The sequence below is a fragment of the Bos grunniens genome, chromosome 12 (genome assembly GCF_055505025.1).
Source record: "Bos grunniens cultivar Pamir isolate PY7600 chromosome 12, Bosgru_T2T1.0, whole genome shotgun sequence".
In the NCBI taxonomy this organism is placed as follows: Eukaryota; Metazoa; Chordata; class Mammalia; order Artiodactyla; family Bovidae; genus Bos; species Bos grunniens.
The window spans coordinates 18,811,604-18,831,482 of NC_141176.1; the positions used below are offsets into that span (position 1 = coordinate 18,811,604).

Genomic DNA, 19,879 nt, shown 5'->3' on the forward strand with positions numbered 1-19,879 from the left:
TTTCATGAGCGGTCAGAATAGCTCTTTGCATGAAAATGAGAATTATGTAAAACAGAATCTTGTTTTTGTTCATCCCTCCTGCTTTGCCTCTCTTGATGCTTCTGTGGACAGGGTGAGTCATCTCTCAGCTACAACTGGACTGGAGTTACTTTTAAACTACACAGCAAAAAGTTGATTGTGCTTTTTCTTTTTCTTTCAGTATTTCACACTGGCTTCAGGCTGTTTGTTTTCAATCATGTTTTTGCCCTTCTGCCTGGATATAAACATTCCTGTCTCACCTGCAGCAGCTGGCAGATGCCAGAGGTTTATAAAAGAGCATAGGGACATAAGAACTATATTTGGGAATGGCCACTTTGAATGACAAACTGATTCATGCTCTGGAATTTTCTTAATTAAATAGACCTGGAGGAACAGACTTTTCTGTCCACTAGATGACTTCCTCCTGTCTTTGCTGGAAGAATCATTGATCATTTGTTATTATTAGCAGCACCCACCCACCCAATACCTGAACACCACTTTTAGAAATGAGATTAAATGATCTGATTCCAGAGAGAAAAATCTCTCATGATCAACAGTGACAGGCAGGACTGCCGCACACCACCATGGTGATTTACTTAGTTTTCCCATGAAAAGGTAACGGGGAGAAAAGGACAAGCTAAGTCTTTTCCAGGGAGACATGGAGCCCTGGGCTCATGCATGAAGCTCCAGCCTGCGACGGGCCTTCATAATCCCTGGCTTCTCCATTGAATGCAGTGCCCAGAGATTTGAACAGATGCCAGCCAGAGGTGAAACTGTGAGAATTCTGGACCAGGCATTCTCTAGAAGAAAGAAAAATACTCATCAGTTTTAGAATTCTCCGTGCTCTTTCTTCTTTGCTTTTTCACACCTGTTCTTCTCACCTGCCTGGTGAACTCATTCCCATCCTTCAAGACCCAGCTTACACAACCCTCTGTGAAGGTCCCTCTCGTTTTCTGTGCTAGGACGTGTGGCTCCTGGCCATAATGTTATTTTCGTACTTATTATTCTCTTTACTTAGCTATAGCCTTTCTCACTAGTTAAAAAACCCTCTGGAAAATTCCCTGGCAGTCCAGTGGTTAGGGCTCCCATGCTTCCATTGCAGAGGGCATGGGTTCGATCCCTGGTCGGGGAACTAAGATCCCACATGCCATGTGGCAAGGCCAATAAATAAATTAATTAATTAATTTAATTAAAATGCTCCGAAGGTGGGACTGACTCTCTGACGTGTCCCTGTACCCTGAAGCCTATACAAGTCCTGCTGGCACAGAGCTGGTACTCAAGAAATAGATGATGAATTTAGAATGACACTGGAAGGAAGACAAGAATGAATGGTATGTCTCTGAGTGCAGCACTTCCATACATGATCTTATTAAAGCTTAACAACCTTAAGAGGTAAATAGAAATATAAGAAATATTACAGTGCTTTCTTTCTCACTGCTAATAATGGGCAGGGGTCAGAGTGGCTCTCTGACTCCCAGTCACATTCTTTCTCCATCCTGTGATAGCCTGAGTTTCTCAAAAGGCCTTTTTGAAAATGGGAACATATATTCCTTTTCCTTAAACAGAGCATGCTAACCAGCATAACTCAGTTCATTTGAAAATTCCTATTTTGAGGGCATTAGCTTAATTTTCGCCTCTTATATGCAAAACCTTTGAAAAGTAGAAGTATCCACAATTACACAGAGAAGTGGTTCTTTCAGGAAAAATTTAGCAGGAAACTCATGCCCATATTCAGCATCTTAAATTATAAGTATCAAGTGGTCTTATGAGATAGGAGCACACAGTGCGGTGGGCTTCTTTCAAAAGGCCCGTTTAGAAATACAGCACAGGGACTTCCCTGGTGGTCCATGGTTAAGACGCCAAACTTCCAATGCAGGAGACGCAGGTTCGATTCCTGGTTGGGGAACTGAAATCCTACGTGGGGCCAAAAAAAAAAAAAGACAGAGATCGACTCTACCCAATCAACTGTGTACTTGAAGTTCTCAAAATAAAGGTTTTCATTTCCCCAAAAGAATTATTAAAGGAAAAAAAGTGCAGCATGGAGTGCATTGGCATCTCTCAAAAGCAGACACATCCTGCAGTGGCGACAAAATGATCTCAATCCCACGAGACTGTAATAGAATAACCCCATCTATAGATGAGCTCAGAGGGCAGGGTAAGAGTAGTAAGGGCCTCCGTGTGTCACCACGGGCAATGTGCGAGACTGTTCCGGAGACTGTGATAAGCATTACAGGCCTCAGTATCAGTGATACCCTGCAAGCATGCTCACGAGAGCATTACTCACAACAGCTAAAACGTGGAAGCCACCCAAGTGTCCATGGATGGATGAATAGATGGCAAAATGGAATATTGTTGTTCAGTTGCTCAGGCGTGTCCGACTCTTTGAGATCCCATGGCCTGTAGTGTGCCAGGCTCCTCTGTCCATGGGATTTTCCAGGCAAGAATACTGGAGTGGGTAACCATTCCTTTCTCCAGGGTCTCTTCCCAACCCAGGGATCAAACCTGGGTGTCCTGCATTACAGGCAGATACTTTACTGTCTGAAGCACCAGGGAAGCCCTACAATGGAAGATTATTCATCCTTTAAAAGGGAGGAAATTCTGGCACATGCTGCAACATGATGAACCTTCAGCACGCTATGCTAAGTGACATAGTGAAATAAGTCAGCCACTAAAAGACACACGCAGTATGGTTCCTCTTATATGACGTGCTTAGAATAGTCCAAATCATAGAGGTGGAAAGCAGAATGGTGGTTGCCAGGGAGTGTGGGGAGTGGGGAGTTAATGTTTAATAGACGAGGAGTACTAGTTTGTGAAGAAGGAACACTTCTGGAGATGGATGGTGGCACGTTATGAAAGTGTTTAATACTGTTGATCAGTACACTTAAAAATGGTGAATTTTATGATACACATATTTTATCATAATACAAAACTGGGGAATCAAACCAAAAATAGAATGTATGTATGTGTGTGCTCAGTCACTCGGTCGTGTCTGACTCTTTGTGACCCCATGGACTGTAGCCCCCCAGCCGCCTCTGTCCGTGGGATTCTCCAGGCAAGAATACTGGAGTGGGTGGCCATTTCCTCCTCCAGGGGATCTTCCCCGACCCAGGGGCACAGCAATCTGATAGCTTTGGTTCCCTCTGGGTTGGGTTAGGGAGGAAAACAGGATTGTGGGGAGGTGGGGAGGAGAGGCAGATGGAGCTTGATCCTTATTTGTAATGCAAAATGAATGCCTGCTTCCTCCTTCCCCGCCCCCGCCTCCCCCGCCTCTGCCTCCTGATTAGGTTCCAAACTCTGTTCTACCTGTTATTAAGTGAAGTTGCTCAGTCGTGTCCGACTCTGCAATCCCATGGACTGTAGATGGGATCTACAGTAGGCTACAATCCCATGGACTGTAGCCTACCAGGATCCTCCGTCCATGGGATTTTCCAGGCAAGAGTACTGGAGTGGGTTGCCATTTCCTTCTCTAGGGGATCTTCCCGGCCCAGGGATCGAACCCGGGTCTCCAGCATTATAGGCAGACTCTTTACCAACTGAGCCACCAGGGAAGTCCTCTACCTGTGATTGGCACCCTCCAAACCACATCCTGGAGCCTAAGTACCAGGAGGTGTGGGAAATGCCAATTTTATCTTCCCGCCTGTCCCTGATAGAAAAGGGTTGGGCAGCCTGGGGAGTTTATCAATGCACACAATAATACCCCGGACAATGAAGGCTTTGGCCAATTGCCAAATAAAATCAAGCTAAAGCGAAAAGAACATAGTCTGAAACTGCAATAGTATAAGCACACAAGAGACAGAAGTGCACACAAGAGACAGAAGTGCACACAAGCTCTTGATCTCTGTGAACTCTGACATTTCTGCCCTCCTCCCAGGGGGTCTCCCCACCATCCAACTTCCAGAAAGACCCACTCTCATTTCCCCTTGGGATGTTTTCATTCTCTGTCATGAGGAAAGGCACCATGATGAAATAATTTATGGAAATATTTGGGAACAAAAATGTTCATCACCAAGTTACTTATCATCATAAAGTTGGAAATATTTTGCATATTCAAAAGCAGGAAGGAATTTGTGTATTTATGATGAATTCTTTGTTTTTCCTTTTTCTTTTTTTTTGACCACAGCAATCAGCTTATGGGATCTTAGTTCCGCAAAGTGAAGTGAAGTCACTCAGTCGTTTCCGACTCTGCGACCCCATGGACTGTAACCTACCAGGCTCCTCTGTCCATGGGATTCTCCAGCCAAGAGTACTGGAGTGGGGTGCCGTTTCCTTCTCCAGGGTCAACCAGAGATCAAACCTAGGCCCCCAGCAGTGGAAGGGTGGAGTTCTAACCACTGGCCCATTAGGGAAGTCCCTATTTATGTATTTAGGGACTGAGAAAAAAGTCAAAAGTGAAATTTCAAAATATTACATAGGACTGTGCTAAGTCACTTCAGTCATGTCTGATTCTTTGCGACTCAATGGACTGTAACCCACCAGGCTCCTCTGTCCATCAGATTCTCCAGGCAAGAATATTGGAGTGGGCCGCCATGCTCCTCTACAGGGAATCTTCCCAACCCAGGGATTGAACCTGCATCTCTTAAATCTCCTGCATTTGGCAAGCAGGTTCTTTACCACTCACACCACTAGGAAGCCCCATTTTCCTTATGAAAGTAAAAAGTGAAAGTGGCTCAGTCGTGTCTGACTCCTCATGACCCCATGGACGGTAGACTGCCAGGCTCCTCTGTCCACGGAACTCTCCAAGCAAGAACACTGGGGTGGGTAGCCACATTATGAGTATTTTCTTTGTAGTTCTTCTTTTTTTATTTTCCAATTTTTTCACAGTGAGTTTGTAAGGATAATTGGAAATCTTGTTATTTTCATTTTTTTAAAAAAGAAACACATACCACCATCCCTTTCTTCCACCACTCTTGCTGAGTTTCACCTCTTGACCATGCTTATTTTCCAGACAAGAAGTTACACTCTTCTCTGCCTGCTTCCATCTCACTTCCAATAACTGCAGCTCACCCCCCACTCCCCACACCTGCCCCAGGGGAAGATCATGCTTTTAGGATTTAGGGATGGAGAATTTTCAGATGCTCCCCACAGGTTAGCCCCACTGGCAGAGGCCATGCATGGGTGGAGAGAGGGACTCTTTGGTACAGAGCTAGACGGAGGCATGGTCTGAACCCCACAAACACCCGTGTCACCTCCCCTGTAAGGAACTGTCCAGTGCCAAACAGTTGAGTTCTCAGTTCCCGGCTTCCATTGTCACCCGGGTCAGTAAATGGATCAAACAGAAAGTGAGAAAATGTGAGCTGTGATGACTATGAGAACCCCTGATGCTAAGAGGCGACTCATTGGAAAAGACCTTGATGCTGGGAAAGGCTGAAGGCAAGAGGAGAAGAGGGCGACAGAGGATGGTTGGATGGCATCAGTGGTCATGAGTTTGAGCAGACCCCGGGAGATAGTGAAGGACAGGGAAGCCTGGCATCCTGCAGTCCATGGGCTCGCAAAGTCGGATACGACCCTTTGCGACTGAATGACAAGGGAGACCACCCACAGATCCCCTGTTAGCCACAGATCCTCTCTGCTATTGTCATTTAAGGTCCCCAGGCCAGACCTAGACAGTCTGATAATTCAGGCCTGGTTGGCCACGTTAATTTCACCCTTCAGATCAAAAGTCTAGTCCGTGGTTAGAAATTATTTTTTCCCATTTTAGATAGAATCTGCATAGCCGATTATTCTGCATAGCAGAGTAAGCCTCCCGCAGGCTGGCGTCAGAAGGCTACGCTGTCACCTGCAGACATCTCCAGGGGGGCTGGGGGAATGTTAGTGATAAGGAATTGTTTACTGGGTGCCTCCAGACTGTAGTGCCCTCTGGGCAGCCCAGCCCTGGAGGAAGAGCAGCAGAACAAGCACTAAAGAGCAAGAGATGGCAGGGTCAGAAATGGCTGTTAGCTCAGAGAACTAGGCTTGCTGAGCAGTAAGCTCGGAAAAAAATTGCAAAATGCTTTCAGGTGGGGCTCCCAGTGCAGAATACTAAGCCTGGTGACGAAGGTGCTTTTGCTGTGAACTCCACCCCTTGGTGACCGAGCCCCGCCCCTTGGTGACCGAGCTCCACCCCTGGTGACCGAGCCCCGCCCCTTGCCTGCGCAATAGACAGCCCTGAGAGGTGACCAAGACTCAAGTAGCTCAGGCCACAGAAAGGAAAGTGTGGTGAGGAAAGAGACCAGTAACATAGACTTTCTGAGCACCTTCTGACTGTTAGAACACCTTAGAGTCCGCGGCCAGCGAGAGAGTGCAGAAACAGCAGGATCCAGCACGTTTGTGCTTAATCCGGAGGAAACAAACACATTGGCTAAGGAGAGGGCTGCTGCAGAGGTGGAGAAACAGTGAGCAGGTGCCCGTTCTGTCCTTGGACCAATTGGGAGAAAGCCCTCCCTCACCAGTTTGTCAGGAGTGGCAGTAAAAGGGAAAGCTCCCCCTGCTTCCCCATCCCACTCCCCCAAAGCCAGACTATAAACGCTGCTAGGTTCCAAGAATGCAGAGACCCTGTGTGTTTTCTTTTACCATTCCTTCTGCAGCCCCAAGGCTGTGTCTGAAACATCATAGATGCTCAGAAAATATTTGTTGTCCTGAGGGAGAAACAAAGTGGGAAACTAGAAGCTAGAAAATCTGCAAGTGCGGTGTGGGTCATTTCTTACTTCTCTCTGTTCACCTGACCTGGATTTCAGGCCCTTCTGAGTATGTGATTCTGGACGAGTTGCCACTTCTCATAACCGCATGCTTAGTTTTGGTTTGGTTTTTCATTTGTAAGGTGATGATAACAATACTTCTTAGGGTTCTTGTCAGGGCTAAATGAGGTAATGTATATCAAAGAGATTTGTGAACTGTCAAGTGTTAGATAAATGCTAACTTTCTGCTGTTTTGTGAGGATGATATGATGATGTTGAGGATGGTGATAGCAATGATGAAACAATGATGGTTTCTTTTGGAAGAGAAGGTTGTGAAACTCTGAAGTGAACTTAAGAGAATGTCGTATGTGGAACCAGAGTGGATGTGTTGATGGAAAGAAAGGGTCACAGGGGCCAGAGACCCCAGTGCAGAATTTTGCTCACATGGCTTGCGTAGTCACCCTTTATGTTGCTAGATTTGAACTCTGGATTAGGAAAGCTCATTTAGAGTAAGGAGCGTCCTTTACTCCTGTTTGTTCTTCATGCCGCTTACACAGTACGTTGTTCATAAACAAGCAGTAAACATTTGTTGGGGGGAAATAACGAATGAATGATTTGATGAAGGGTGACATAGCTGCAATGGGCAAAGAGAAATGAGAATATTATCTAGGCAGAGATTTCTCCCTGAAAGTAATTTGTTCAGGCAGAATCAAAACTGATCTTGTCACTTCCTAATTTAAAAACTCCATTGATTCTTCGCTGCTCAAAAAATGAAGTTCAAGTGTATTAGGAGGGCATACAAGGCCCTTCAGAAACTAGATCCAACCTCTCTCTCTCTTTTTTTTTTAAAGAATATTTATTTACTTATTTCGCTGCATTGTGTCCTAGATGTAGCACGCAAGCGTTTTGTTGCAGAGCGTGGGCTTCTCTCTAGTTGTGGTTTAAGCTCAGTAGTCGCAGCACAGCCTTAGTTGTCCTTCTGCATGTGGGATCTTAGTTCCCTCACCAGGGGTCAAACCTGTGTCCTCTGCATTGGAAAACGGATTCTTAACTACTGGACCACCAGGGAAAACCCCCAGCCTATCTCTCTAGTCTCATCTTCCTTCCTTCACTCCATCTCCCCAAACCCTAATTCCTTCCACAGCTGTCTTTACTCACCCACATTCTAACAATGCTGGACTCCTCAGGGTTCCCTGGACAGGCCAAGTCTTTCCCCAGTCTATTTCCTTCTGCTGGCACACTCCTGTGCATCCATGGAGATACAATTTCTGTGCTGTCTGTTTTGGAAAGTGGTCCCTGATGTGCCAGACATTTGTTCATTCACAGAACTAGTGTTTCCTTAGCACCTGTGTGAGCAGGCCACCCAAGATGGCTGTTCTCTCGCTCTCTGAGCAGCTCCTGTTCAACCGGTCGCTGCTTCACCTCTACCCTACTCACTTGATAGACCTTTCCTCTTCTTCAGGGGCCTAACCAGTAAATGCCTGTGTACTTGCCCCTGGCCCCAACTAGCGATGGTTCTAATCTTTACATCAGCACTACCTACCCTGTGATAGTTTAGCAATGGGGCAATAAGGCACACCAGTCTGCTGGTTTCCCTGGTAACCCCCATAAGAGGTAATCTCCCTCTTCCCCAGTAGTGAAGACTACTGCTATATCCTGCCCACCATCTTTCTCGGTGGAGTGTCACCCCAGGTCTTTGCTTCAGACACGTGAGTCCCCCGTCCATCAAGTCACTGCTGTCTCTGTTGCTGGCCCTGGGCTCTATCTTTGGTCTTGTGATTGGGCAAGGACAGGGCTTGCAGGCCCGTGGTTGCAGCCTGACAACCTGCTGTGAGCCAGACACTGTTCTAAGTGCTGGAGACAGCAGTGAACACATCAGACTGTGTCTCCATCCTCATGGAGCATTCATTCAAATAAAAGGGGGTGGGAATGCAAAGCAAAGGAAAGAAAATCATTATATACTATGCTGTTGTTCAGTCTCTGAGTCATGTTTGACTCTTTGCGACTGCAGCACGCCAAGCTTCCCTATCCCCTACTATCTCCCAGAGTTTGCTCATCCATCGCATCAGTGATGCCATCTAACCATCTCATCCTCTGCTGCTCCCTTCTCCTTTTGCCTGTGTATACTGTTAGGATGTTGTAAAAGTAAGAGGGCTGGGGGATTGAGGAAGGGGTTGAGAATTCTGTTTTATTTAGGGTGATGTATCAGTCAGGATAAGATGGCTTATGTTGCAATTAAAAAACAGCCCCCTAAAATCTTAGTTTTAAAACAAAGATTTGCTTCTAGTCACGCTCCTTGATTATGGAGGGTCATCTAGGGCCTAGCTCCACGTTCCTCACTCTGAAGACAAGCCCAAGCAAACATTTCTTTTTTTTTTTATTTTATATTGGAACATAGTTGATTAACAATGCTGTATTAGTTTAAGGTGTACAGCAAGGTGACTCAGTTACATATATACATGTATGTATTCTTTTTCAAACTCTTTTCCCATTTAGATTATTACAGAATACTGAGCAGAGCTCCCAAGCAAACATTGCTTTGGCAGAGGCTAAAGAAAAGGAGAGGAAGCAGGCACCAGTGCTAAGGATTTCACCTGAAAATGGTGAAATCCAGGTCCTCTCTGCTCGCTTTTCACTGGCCCAGATAAATCACATGATCACGCCTGAGTTACACAGGATGTGGAAAGAGCAGTCGTACCATCTTCCTAAGAAGAGAGAACTGAATGTGTGTGACAGCATTGATGATTGCTACACACGGTCAAAGAAGGCCTCTGATGATAAAGAGACACTTAGGCAGAAAACTCAAGAAAGTAAGGCGTTAGCTGGTAGATATTGGGGGTGGGGGACATCATCCTTCTGGATTCTCAGGCCTAACAGCTTAGAGTCATCCTGACTCTCCTCTCGTCCTTTCACTGCTCACATCAAATCTACCAGTAAATCCCATCGCCTATACCGTCAAACCATTTCCAGATTTGAGTGCTGCTCACTTCCTGCAGTGCTGGTTCAAGCCTCAGCATCTCTTTCCTGTCTTTTTTTTTTTTTCCTGATTGTTGGGCTGCACTGCCAAGCATGTGGGATCTTAGTTGCCTGACCAAGGACCAAACCTGTGTTCCATGCATTGGCAGTGTGAAGGCTTAACCAGTGGACCACCAGGGACATCCCCTCCCCTCTGGATTATTGCAGGAGCCTCTCACCCGCTCTCACTGCAGTCTGTTCTCCCCACAGCAACCAGAGGGACACTCCAAATTGAAGTCAGAGCATGACACTCCTTTGCCCAAACTCTTCTATTGTTTCCCATCTTTCTTGGAGTAATAGCCCTATATCCCCTACAGAGCCTCACGCCATCCACACCTCACCCACCCAGTTCCACCCTCCCTTCTCTCTGCCCTCATCCACAGTTCTCCCTCTCTCGTTCACTTCGCTCCAACGACACTGGCCTCTGTGATTTGTCACCAGTTTGCTCAATAATGATTTGAGTGCCTGCTCTATTCTAGGCACCAAAATGTAAGACTGAAAACAGAGTTAAAAGCAGAGACCAACACTATACTTTCCATGCTCATGCTTAGTCGTGTCTGACTCTTTGGACCCAGTGGATTGTAGCCCACCAGGCTCCTCTGTCCACGGGATTTTTCAGGCAAGAATACTGGAATGTGTTGCCATTTCCTTCTCCAAGGGATCTCCCCAACCCAGGGATCGAACCCAGGTCTCCTGTGTCTCCTGCATTGCAGGCAGATTCTTTACCTGCTGAACCATCAGGGAAGCCCATACCATAGTGTGTTTCCTCATCTCTCTCCCTACTACACTAGTATCTCTGTTTCCATGTTATTCATCTGTATATCTATATGCCCAGCACTATGTTTGGCATGGCTTGTTAAGTGAACAATACATGTTTGAGCAGAAGATAGAAAGATGGATAGACAGATAAATTAGATAAATGGACTGCCTGACCGACTTCCACTTTATTGAAGTTGTGGCATGTGCTATGGGTTCTTCGAGGTGGAATATACCAGCCTCTAAGAGCTGAGGCCATTTGCAAGGAAAGCCTAACAGCAGAGGGCCCTATCTGAATTTGATTGATATTTTCAAGGAGACAATAAAAGTAAGCAGACTTTCTTGTATGAATCTAAAATGATTTAGCCTTGCCAGATGAGTCAACCATAGAAAAGAAACTCGGGCTCATGTGGTCAACCACAGCCCGTTTACATACCCCTTGGTTTGACTTGAACTTTAAGGAGAGGAAGGAGGATGGGTTGATAAGGTCAGAAATAAAAGTAACAGATGACCCACAACATTGGTGGAAAGCATTCGAGGGCCCATCAAAATTCTATTTAAACGAATAAGTCTTCTGTTTACATCTTGTAGTTAAAATCCTCAAATGTGAATATGTAATCTTTCCACTTCCATTCATGTCAGTTTCAGAGAACTCAAGTTATTAATGTGTCCCAGAAGCCAGTTTATCTAAATTGAAGCTGTAACTCCTGCTAAGAGAAATACTAGACTTTAATGTAAAACTAGAAAAGAAATTCATCCAGAAGTTACCAAAAAAAAAAAATTCTTAATAGATCCCCCCTCAAAAATGGTTCCTTTCTTCTTTAGAAAGATGAAAGTTCCTCCCTCTGATTGGAAAAAAAGACAGCATATGTGGTCATACAGCATTTCATAGATGTGAGCTGCTGTGGCTGGCTCAGCTTCTGCCACGTGATTGGGAAGTTTGCCTTCCTGGTGGCAATTGAAAGGGAGAGAGTTGGAGCACTTAGGGATGTGGAGAGGCCGCCAGCTGAGTCAAGTTCTGGGCCCCCAGTGGTTGACAGAGAACTCGCAGCCAACGCAGGGTAGCGGGTGTTGTCAGTGATGGTGCGCTGCTCAGAGTCGTGTCCGACTCTGTGTGACCCTATGGACTGTAGCCCACCAGGCTCCTCTGTCCTTGGATTTTATGTCCTCCTCCAGGGGATCTTCCCGAGCCAGGGACTGAAACTGTGTCTCTTACGTCTCTTTGTGTTGCCAGGCAGGTTCTTTATCACTAGAGCTACCTTGAAAGGGTGTGTCCTACAGATTATGTACCAGCAAACACAGATGATTTTTATTTCTCTGAACACACAGGGGATGTGTTTATATGATTACATTGTATTCTATGTGAGCTCCGGTTGTGGCTCACAACCCAAGAAGGTGGTAAATCCCAATTAGAAAGCATCATTTTTTCTCCTCTTTAAAAAATATACATTTTTGTTTGTTGATTGTTTTGGCTGCACTGGGTCCTCGTCACAGCACGTGGGGTCTTGGACCTTCATTTTGTCACTCGGGATCTTTAGCTGAAGCACTTGAACTCTTCAGCTGTGGCATGTGGGATCTAGTTTCCCAACCAGGGATTGAATACAGGCCTCCTGCATTGGGAGTGAGGGGTCTTCGCCACTGGGCCACTAGGGAAGTCCCCCTCATGTCTCCTTTTTAGACACAATGCCATTTCATATAGGGATGAAACCTTAGCAGAAGATTAATATATGCCAATTGAATAAATGACTGAGTGAAAAACACTGCCACTGAGAGGAAGCAGCAAGGGTAAGAGCTGCTAGAAAATCTTGATTGATTCTCTTTAGAGGTTAACAGTACACCTTATGCGTCATAGAAACCTGGTAATTTTGGTTTTAAAGTATAGACAATATTTTAAAAAAACAACCTGGAAATGCTTTTCTATGTAAAAAGCAAACTACAAAATACTGAGGGCTTCTAAGTTTCTGAAAGGATAATGTAGGTAGTGTAGGGTCTGCTGGTAAATTTCAGATGGTGGCAATGTAAATTAAGTGGCAATTTCAAAGACAGGTGGGTCCCAGAATAAAGTCAGAGTGGGAACTAAAAGCAAACTCAAAAGGGATAAAACCATGTATGTGCACAGCATGTACCTGAACAGCCTAAAAGGTTTAGGCTCCCTTTCTGTAGACTTTCAGAAAAGGAGCCTTTCAGTGAGAGGTTTATTTTCATGAGACTTTTGTTCCTGTGGTGATCTGCATACTTTTGCTACTGTCTACTTGGCATAAATCATTTGTGAAGAGATGAAAACGTCTCTCACTAGCAGACACAGAACCTCTTTGAACCGGCTTGCCTCTGTGCTTCACCCTCCGGGTTCTGAAAAGTGAAAGCTTCCACACCCCAGCGGGCTCAATGTATCATCCCAGGGTGCTGGTGCTCGTGGCGTTGATTTTGTATGAATCTGGCTATGGCAAGGGCAACCTAAAAGTTACATGAAGATGAGAATCAAAGGACACCAGAGCAAAGAGAACAGGAGCTCAAAACAGCAGAAACAGAAACAAGCAGAGCACACAAGGTGTAGAAGCTCAAGGCACCTAGAAGTAAGTCACACTCACTGAAGTAGCTCTTGCGATCTCCACAGGTGTTTTTTGATGGGCGCGGATGGCACCAGCTCCATATACAGGCATCCCCCCCTTTACTGTGCCCGATTTGGATTTGATAAACGAAGCAAAGCACCCTCTGCAGTAGGCTGATCCATGAATCCAAAGACCCAAGTTCTGGGTTCTGATCTTCTTCTTACTAGTTTGTTGATGTATCTTTTCTTTAGTTCTTTTATCTCTAGCTGGTTGAATGATGGAGGTGGTGGTTCAGTTGCTCAGTGGTGTCCAACTCTTGTGACCCCATGGCCTGTAACCTGGCAGTCTCTTCTGTCCGTGGGACTTTCCAAGCAAGAAAACCGGAGTGGGTTGCCATTTCCTTCTCCAGGGGATCTTCCCAACCCAGGGATTGAATCTAGGTTACCTGCATTGCAGGCAGTCTCCTGCAATGCAGGTGGATTCTTTACCAACTGAGCCACCAGGGAAGCCTCAGCTGGTTGCATGCTTAGCTTTCATTGTTCACCTGTAGGCTGTAGGTAAAAATGCCTGCCTGCCTTGTTGTAGGGGAATAAGTGAGAGAAAGGACGTGAATGCACCCTGGAGATGTGAATTCCAGGAGGCAGTCATGGCATGATTTGGGGGCTGAAGATGAAAGAGATAGAGATCTTAGTAGATCAGAGGCCACCACTCAGACAGAACCTCATAGTCAGCTGTCACAAAGTCACTGGGATTTTATTAATGTAACCAGAGCATACTAGACTCAGAAGGTTGGATTCATGCAAACCAAACTTACAAGAGAACAGTATTTGAATTAGAATGTCAGTTTATTTAATATGCAGTGGGAGATAGCCCTATACAGTGACAAGAAGGTTTGTAACTATTACCCAAGAAATCCCCCTCCTAATTTATGAAGGTGGCCAGCAGTTGTTTTAATGAGAAGATTGGACAGGATTCTCAGCTAGATGCAGTAGAAAATAACTATGTAAATGGGTGTAAGTACAAAAGCAATTTATTAAAATTACATTGGACATTTGGAATTGTGATCGGCTATAGACAAGGGCAAGGCTCCAGAACGGGCCTGAGAGCTGGTATAGAGAAGGCGTTCTGCTTCAGCCACTGGGCATTGGGTATTGCACTTTGCACTGAGCAGAGTCTGAGGTATTGTTTGTAGGAATAACAAACGCCCACGACCGTCCACCCCTTTGGCTATCCAGCAGTAACAGACACTCTTCTTCATCCCGAATGCTTCTACCTGATGAAGTGTAACCATCCCTCACACAGTCGGACAATCTTTCACTCCTTCCTCAGAAAGATAGCAACACCAAAGCTTATCAGGGACTGCATCCAGCTCATGACCTGGAAGTCTCAGTGGGACTCTTCTGTCTCTAGAAGAGGAATATCTGTGGTGATTTTCTAGAATACCGATAACATCCTATGGACTAGATATTAAAGGAGTAAAGATTTAGTGGTAATTAAAGGGGGTTTCCCAGGTGGCTCAGTGGAAAAGAATCCGCCTGCCAATGCAGGAGACCCAGGAGGTGTGGGTTTGATCCCTGGGTCCAGAATATCCCCTGGAGTAGGAAATGGCAACCCACTCCAGTATTCTTGCCTGGAGAATCCCCATGGACAGAGGAGCCTGGTGGGCTACAGTCCACGGGGTCACAGAGAATTGGACACGACTGAGCAACTGAGCACACACACAATAGTTAAGGCAACCACTACCAACTTATTCTATTCAAAATCATGGAGATGGGAAGAGAAAAAAGGAAAAATAGTTAAAATATGAACATGACACCATAGTGAAGAAAATACAGAAAAAAATATAACTGAAGAGTCAAGACGACCCGATTGCCTATTGTCCCATTATTAGTGTTTCTCCTTTTCTAAATTTATTTATTTGTCTGCACTAGGTCTTCATTTCAGCATGTAGCATTTTTAGTTGCAGCCTGGGAACTCTTAGGTGCAGCATGTGGGATCTAGTTCCCAGACCAGGGGTCAAACCCGGGTCCTCTGCATTGGGAGCATGTAGTCTTTTAGCCACTGGACCACCAAGGACGTCCCCCACGATCAGTCTTTAACAGGGCTGACCAGCAAGCACGAGATGTTTTTCAAAGGTGAACAGTGCCTTCACTTGCTAGAAAGCCTTAGGGACCGCGTCTGTGGCAATCCCCTTGAGATTCCCTACAGGCTTCATTCCACGTGACACTTCGAAACAAACCCTTGGAGCCTTGTTGCTCTGCCATCACAATCAGCTGGAGAGAATTCTCTTGCCCCCGGCTCTACTTAAAGCTGCTTGTCTTTCAATGTGTAGTGAGCAGAAACAGAACACCCAAAGGTGGTATAGGTTTTCTACAAAATCCAAACATTTCCACTAAGCGTTTTCTTTTCCCTTAGTGGCAGGGGTTACAAGATGTAGCAACAAGGTGTTGACCTGTAATGGTATCCCATCCTGCCTCAGCCTTCTGGCCTCTCAAGCCTAGTATCTTCATGACTGTCTGTCTCCCAATCCCCTCATTCATAGCAAAGTATATCGAGCTCCAGAAACTTTCTGCTCCCAGAAGTCTATCTCATCAGTGTGGTGAAATGGTGTGATCTTCTGTAAGATGATGACAGGGATAATCAAAGCCCCTGCAGACTGACTTGTGAGGCACAGGACAGGAAGTTGATGTGTCCCTGGGCAATACACGAAAGGTATACTGCCCTCCTCCCCGTTGTTCAGTTGCTAAGTCATGTCCAACTCTTTGCGACCCCGTGGACTACAACACACCAGGCTCCTCTGCCCTCCACTATCTCCCGGAGTCACTAGGTGAAAGCAAACGACTCCACATATTTTCTGTTTGGGGGAATAGAGATCAACAGCTGCCTTCTGATGCCGTGGGATGTATGTTGCTGCTGCTGCTAAGTTGCTTCAATGGGATGGGATGCTTCAACGGGATGGGATGTATATATTCACTTTCCTGAAGAGACCACATCCAGAAGAGCAGTTCCAATTTGTCATTATTCCCTGATTAAGCTTATAACAAATTGTTGTCATGATCCAAAATCTACCACTTGTAATACTACCAAAAGGGCAATCCAATGAGAATGTGAAAATAACCCCACTCCTATATCATTTCAGGTCTATAATATGGTATTTATGTGTTCAGTTTTATCAAGGATGAGGCATTGCATTTGATTTACTGAGTCAGAGGTTTCTCACTGACCTTTCCAATGAGAATAGATTTATTCCATGGGTCAGGGACCCAGTGAGGGGATTCTGAAGACTGCTAAGTAAATCTGTGATATCAATACAGTAAAAAGCTAGGGCAATAACTACGGAGTCTACTGTGAGGTGACTGTAGGTTAAATCTCCATCTGTTGCGTGGCCCTGATAAGCCTCCACTCTGTAGATGAGAGTGGCATTCTGGGTCCCTGAAAATTAATGTTGCTTAGAGATAGTGTCTAATGTTCCAGTTAGACTAGATATGTTTTCTTCTTCTAGTAAGTGACCACAGGACCCTTTGGAGAAGCTGCAGGAAGATATGCAACAAAGGACACGTCAGACGATTGCATGTTCCTTCTGTAAGTGGTCACGGCCTTCTTCTATTCAAGGACCTCTTGTCTGGAAATTGTCTCAACCTGGAAATACAGTGAGAGAGAGAGTGACTCTTTTGTAGTGGCTAACGTGAAGACTTTATTTGTAACTCTTGGAGTTTGGTGGGTTTTACAGATTAAGCAGTATCTTTATGGTAAGCTTATCTGTATTTGTTCTCAGGAGTCAAGAGCAATGGTTAGATCAATGGTTCTAAAAGTGTACCTAGATCTGCAACATCAATACAACCTGGTAAGTTTTTAGTTAGAAATGCAAATTCTTGGATCCTGTCCATACTTTCTGCATTAAAAACTCTGTGCCTGAGCCCCCAACCTCTCCTTTCTCCATTCAGCCAAAAGGAAGTCCTCATCTCCATCACCTACAACTTATTGGGGGTCCAAAAGGAGTCACTCTGTTTCCACAGTCCAACTTCCACACAGGTTGGGCCAAGACCACCCTGCTACATTTGATTTAGGAAAGTTATAAATAAAAGAACTGCGGAGAGTTTTAATTTTGGAAGCATCATCGCCAGCAACGACTTTGAGTATAGGAGGGGAAGGGTTTCAGTATCTCTTGTTACAGTGGTTTGTCATCATGACTCACACTTAGCAAGCTTCCATTTAGCAGTGCATCAGCATCATATTTTAATCAGGCAAGCAAGTGGACTTTAGTCATTGTCCCAGTGCTATGTAAAGAGATGCATTCTCACTAGCTCAGAGATCAGCTTTTCCTGCCGTCATCAGTCCTTGGGCGCTCATCTCAAAGGATGACACCCATCCCTGCCCACTCCAACTCCCCCCACCCCCACCCCCCCATACACACACAAACACACACATCCATGTCTGTGCATTCTTCCCTCACCCTCAGTCCTCTCCAGAAAGTTCTGTTCAGGCACCTGGCTCACTTCCAGCCTGATGCAAGGACATGTTTCCTAGTTGTCCCTGAGTTCCAGGCCTGTGTCCCTTGAGCAACATCATGACCCATATCTCCATAGTAAACTTGTGCTTCCTTTTGAGAACATGATGATCTTTTGAAGGATACTCAATGGCACTTCTGTTAATGAAGAGCTGTGTTCTGACAACATACTTTGTGACCAGGAGCTTCATTACCAGGGTCCAAAATAAAGTTGGACACACAGGGTCCAAAATAAAGTTGGACAGATAGGTGTATGCCCCTTAAAACCAGCAAGGGTCCCCAGTTCCTCCTAATAGCCAAATTCAGTGGCTGCTTTCTGAGCATCCCACTTGATTCCTCTTCTACCTCTGATAGGATGAAATCAGGGAATTGGGAGAGAGTGATGGACCAAACTGGGTTCAAATCCTTGCTCCCATCTTCCTAGCCAGGGGACTTTGGACAAGATACATAATTTCTGAGACTGGCTTGTCTTCATCTGTAAAATAAGTTAAATGATTTACAAGAAAGATTATAATTCATATGGGGCTTTTAGAATACAGATAGTCTCTGTTTTTCAAAAAAAAAAATTTATCTATCTGTCTATTTGGCTGCATTGAGTCTTTTTTTTTTTTTGTATTGAGTCTTAACTGTGACTCAGGATCTTCATTGCAGCTCCTGGGCTTCTCTGGTTGTGGCACATGGGCTTAGTTGCCTGGTGGTATGTGGGGTCTTAGTTCCCCAACCAGGGATCAAACCCACATCCCCTGCATTGGAAGGCAGATTCCTAGCTACTGGACCACGCTAGTCTTTAATAGTGAGTAGTTACTACTACTCTTGTTGATGAGTTTTCATTTCCCCTGGATGTTGTGACACATCCATACATGATTCTCCTTCTATCTCAATTTCCATTTCTCATTCCTTCAATCAAGAGTTTGTATTGAACGTCTCCTATGTTCCTGGCATTTCACTAGGCTTCCTTGGTAGCTCAGCTGGTAAAGAATCTGCCTGCAATGAAGGAGACCCAGGTTCAATTCCTGGATTGGGAAGATCCCCTGGAGGAGGGCATGGCAACCCACTCCAGTATTCTTGCCTGGAGAACCCCCATGGACAAAGGAGCCTGGTGGGTTACAGTCCTTGGGGTTGCAGAAAGTCAGGCATGACTGAGCGACTAATCACAGCACAGCACAGCACAGCACAGGGGTACAAAAATTGCTACTACACAGTCCCTGTCTTGGAGAAGCTCACAGAACAGTGGAGAGAGACATACAAACAATATGACTCAAAACTGCTATACTAGAGGTCCGCATGTGATGGTCTGAACACAGTGGCTTAAGGTGTCAACAGGATCTGCGAAGTCTTCTGGCCTGAGCTGAATCTTGAAGGATGGCTTTAAATTTGCCAGGCAAACAAAGAAAGGAAGTGTGTCTGGATCCAAAGCCAGCATAGCATCAGTGAAAATCACCTAGCTGGTTCAATATCAAAAGCCTCAAACAGAAAAAAAAAAAAAATGTTAAGCCACAGACCAAAAATGATGTCATCATTTTTGTCTACAGACTTTTGGATGTGGTGACAGTCTCACACATGATCAAAGTGTTTCTTGAACATCACTTAGGAATACACTGATACAGCAGCTCTCAAAACAGTGGCCAACCACGTTGTCTTGGCTCTGGGAGGCATGTGGCATGAAAATCGATCTAAAACTGTATAATCACAATCCACATGAGATGCTCATACTACAAATGGCATATTTACTTACAAAACAGGAAGAGACTCACAGAGAACGAACTTATGGTTGCCAGGGGGATGGGATAGTTAGGCAGTTTGGGTTAGGCATGGACACACTGCTGTATTTAAAATGGATATCCAGCAAGGACCTACTGCAGAGCACAGGGAACTCTGCTCAATGTTATGTGGCAGCCTGGATGGGAGGGGAGTTTGGGGGAGAAATGGATATTTGTATATATATGGCTGAGTCCCTTTGCTGTCCACCTAAAACTATTATAACATTGTCAATCGTCTATACTTCAATACAAGATTAAAAGTTTAGGGGGAAAAAAAAAAACTCAGACTAACTGAGGAAAATCACATTCAACTTTCCATCTCAAACTCACAGATATTCTTTGAGTGGATTGGTTAGAAAAAAATCACTATAGGTTTAAATTTTTTTCTCTTTCTCTTCTCCTTCTCCTGTCCAGGAATATAATTGATTTTGCTCAAGTCAAATCCAAGTATGATGTGACTTCCCCCATCTGAAGCCCCTGTATCAGAATTTGCACATAATTTGCTAAGATTTTCCTTGTATAGACCGGAACACTAACAATGAAGTCCTGTAGTCCATTTTTTTTATTACAAAAACTATAGAGGAGTTTAAGACAGTCTTGTTTAAGAGCCTTTTACAATGA

General features: G+C 45.0%; 1 long non-coding RNA gene across 4 annotated transcripts in view; it reads right to left on the reverse strand.

The window, feature by feature from the left end:
• The window catches only part of LOC147361455 (uncharacterized), a 156,154-nt gene that overhangs the window by 23,937 nt on the left and 112,338 nt on the right, over positions 1 to 19,879 (reverse strand). For 2 of the 4 annotated variants that reach the window (XR_015137928.1, XR_015137932.1), the window contains exon 3: positions 16,188 to 16,630. The exons of the other annotated variants lie outside the window; for them this stretch is intronic. This is a non-coding gene — a long non-coding RNA (uncharacterized LOC147361455). Of the gene's footprint in view, positions 1 to 16,187; positions 16,631 to 19,879 lie in introns of those variants that run through there. 4 annotated transcript variants of the gene reach the window in all.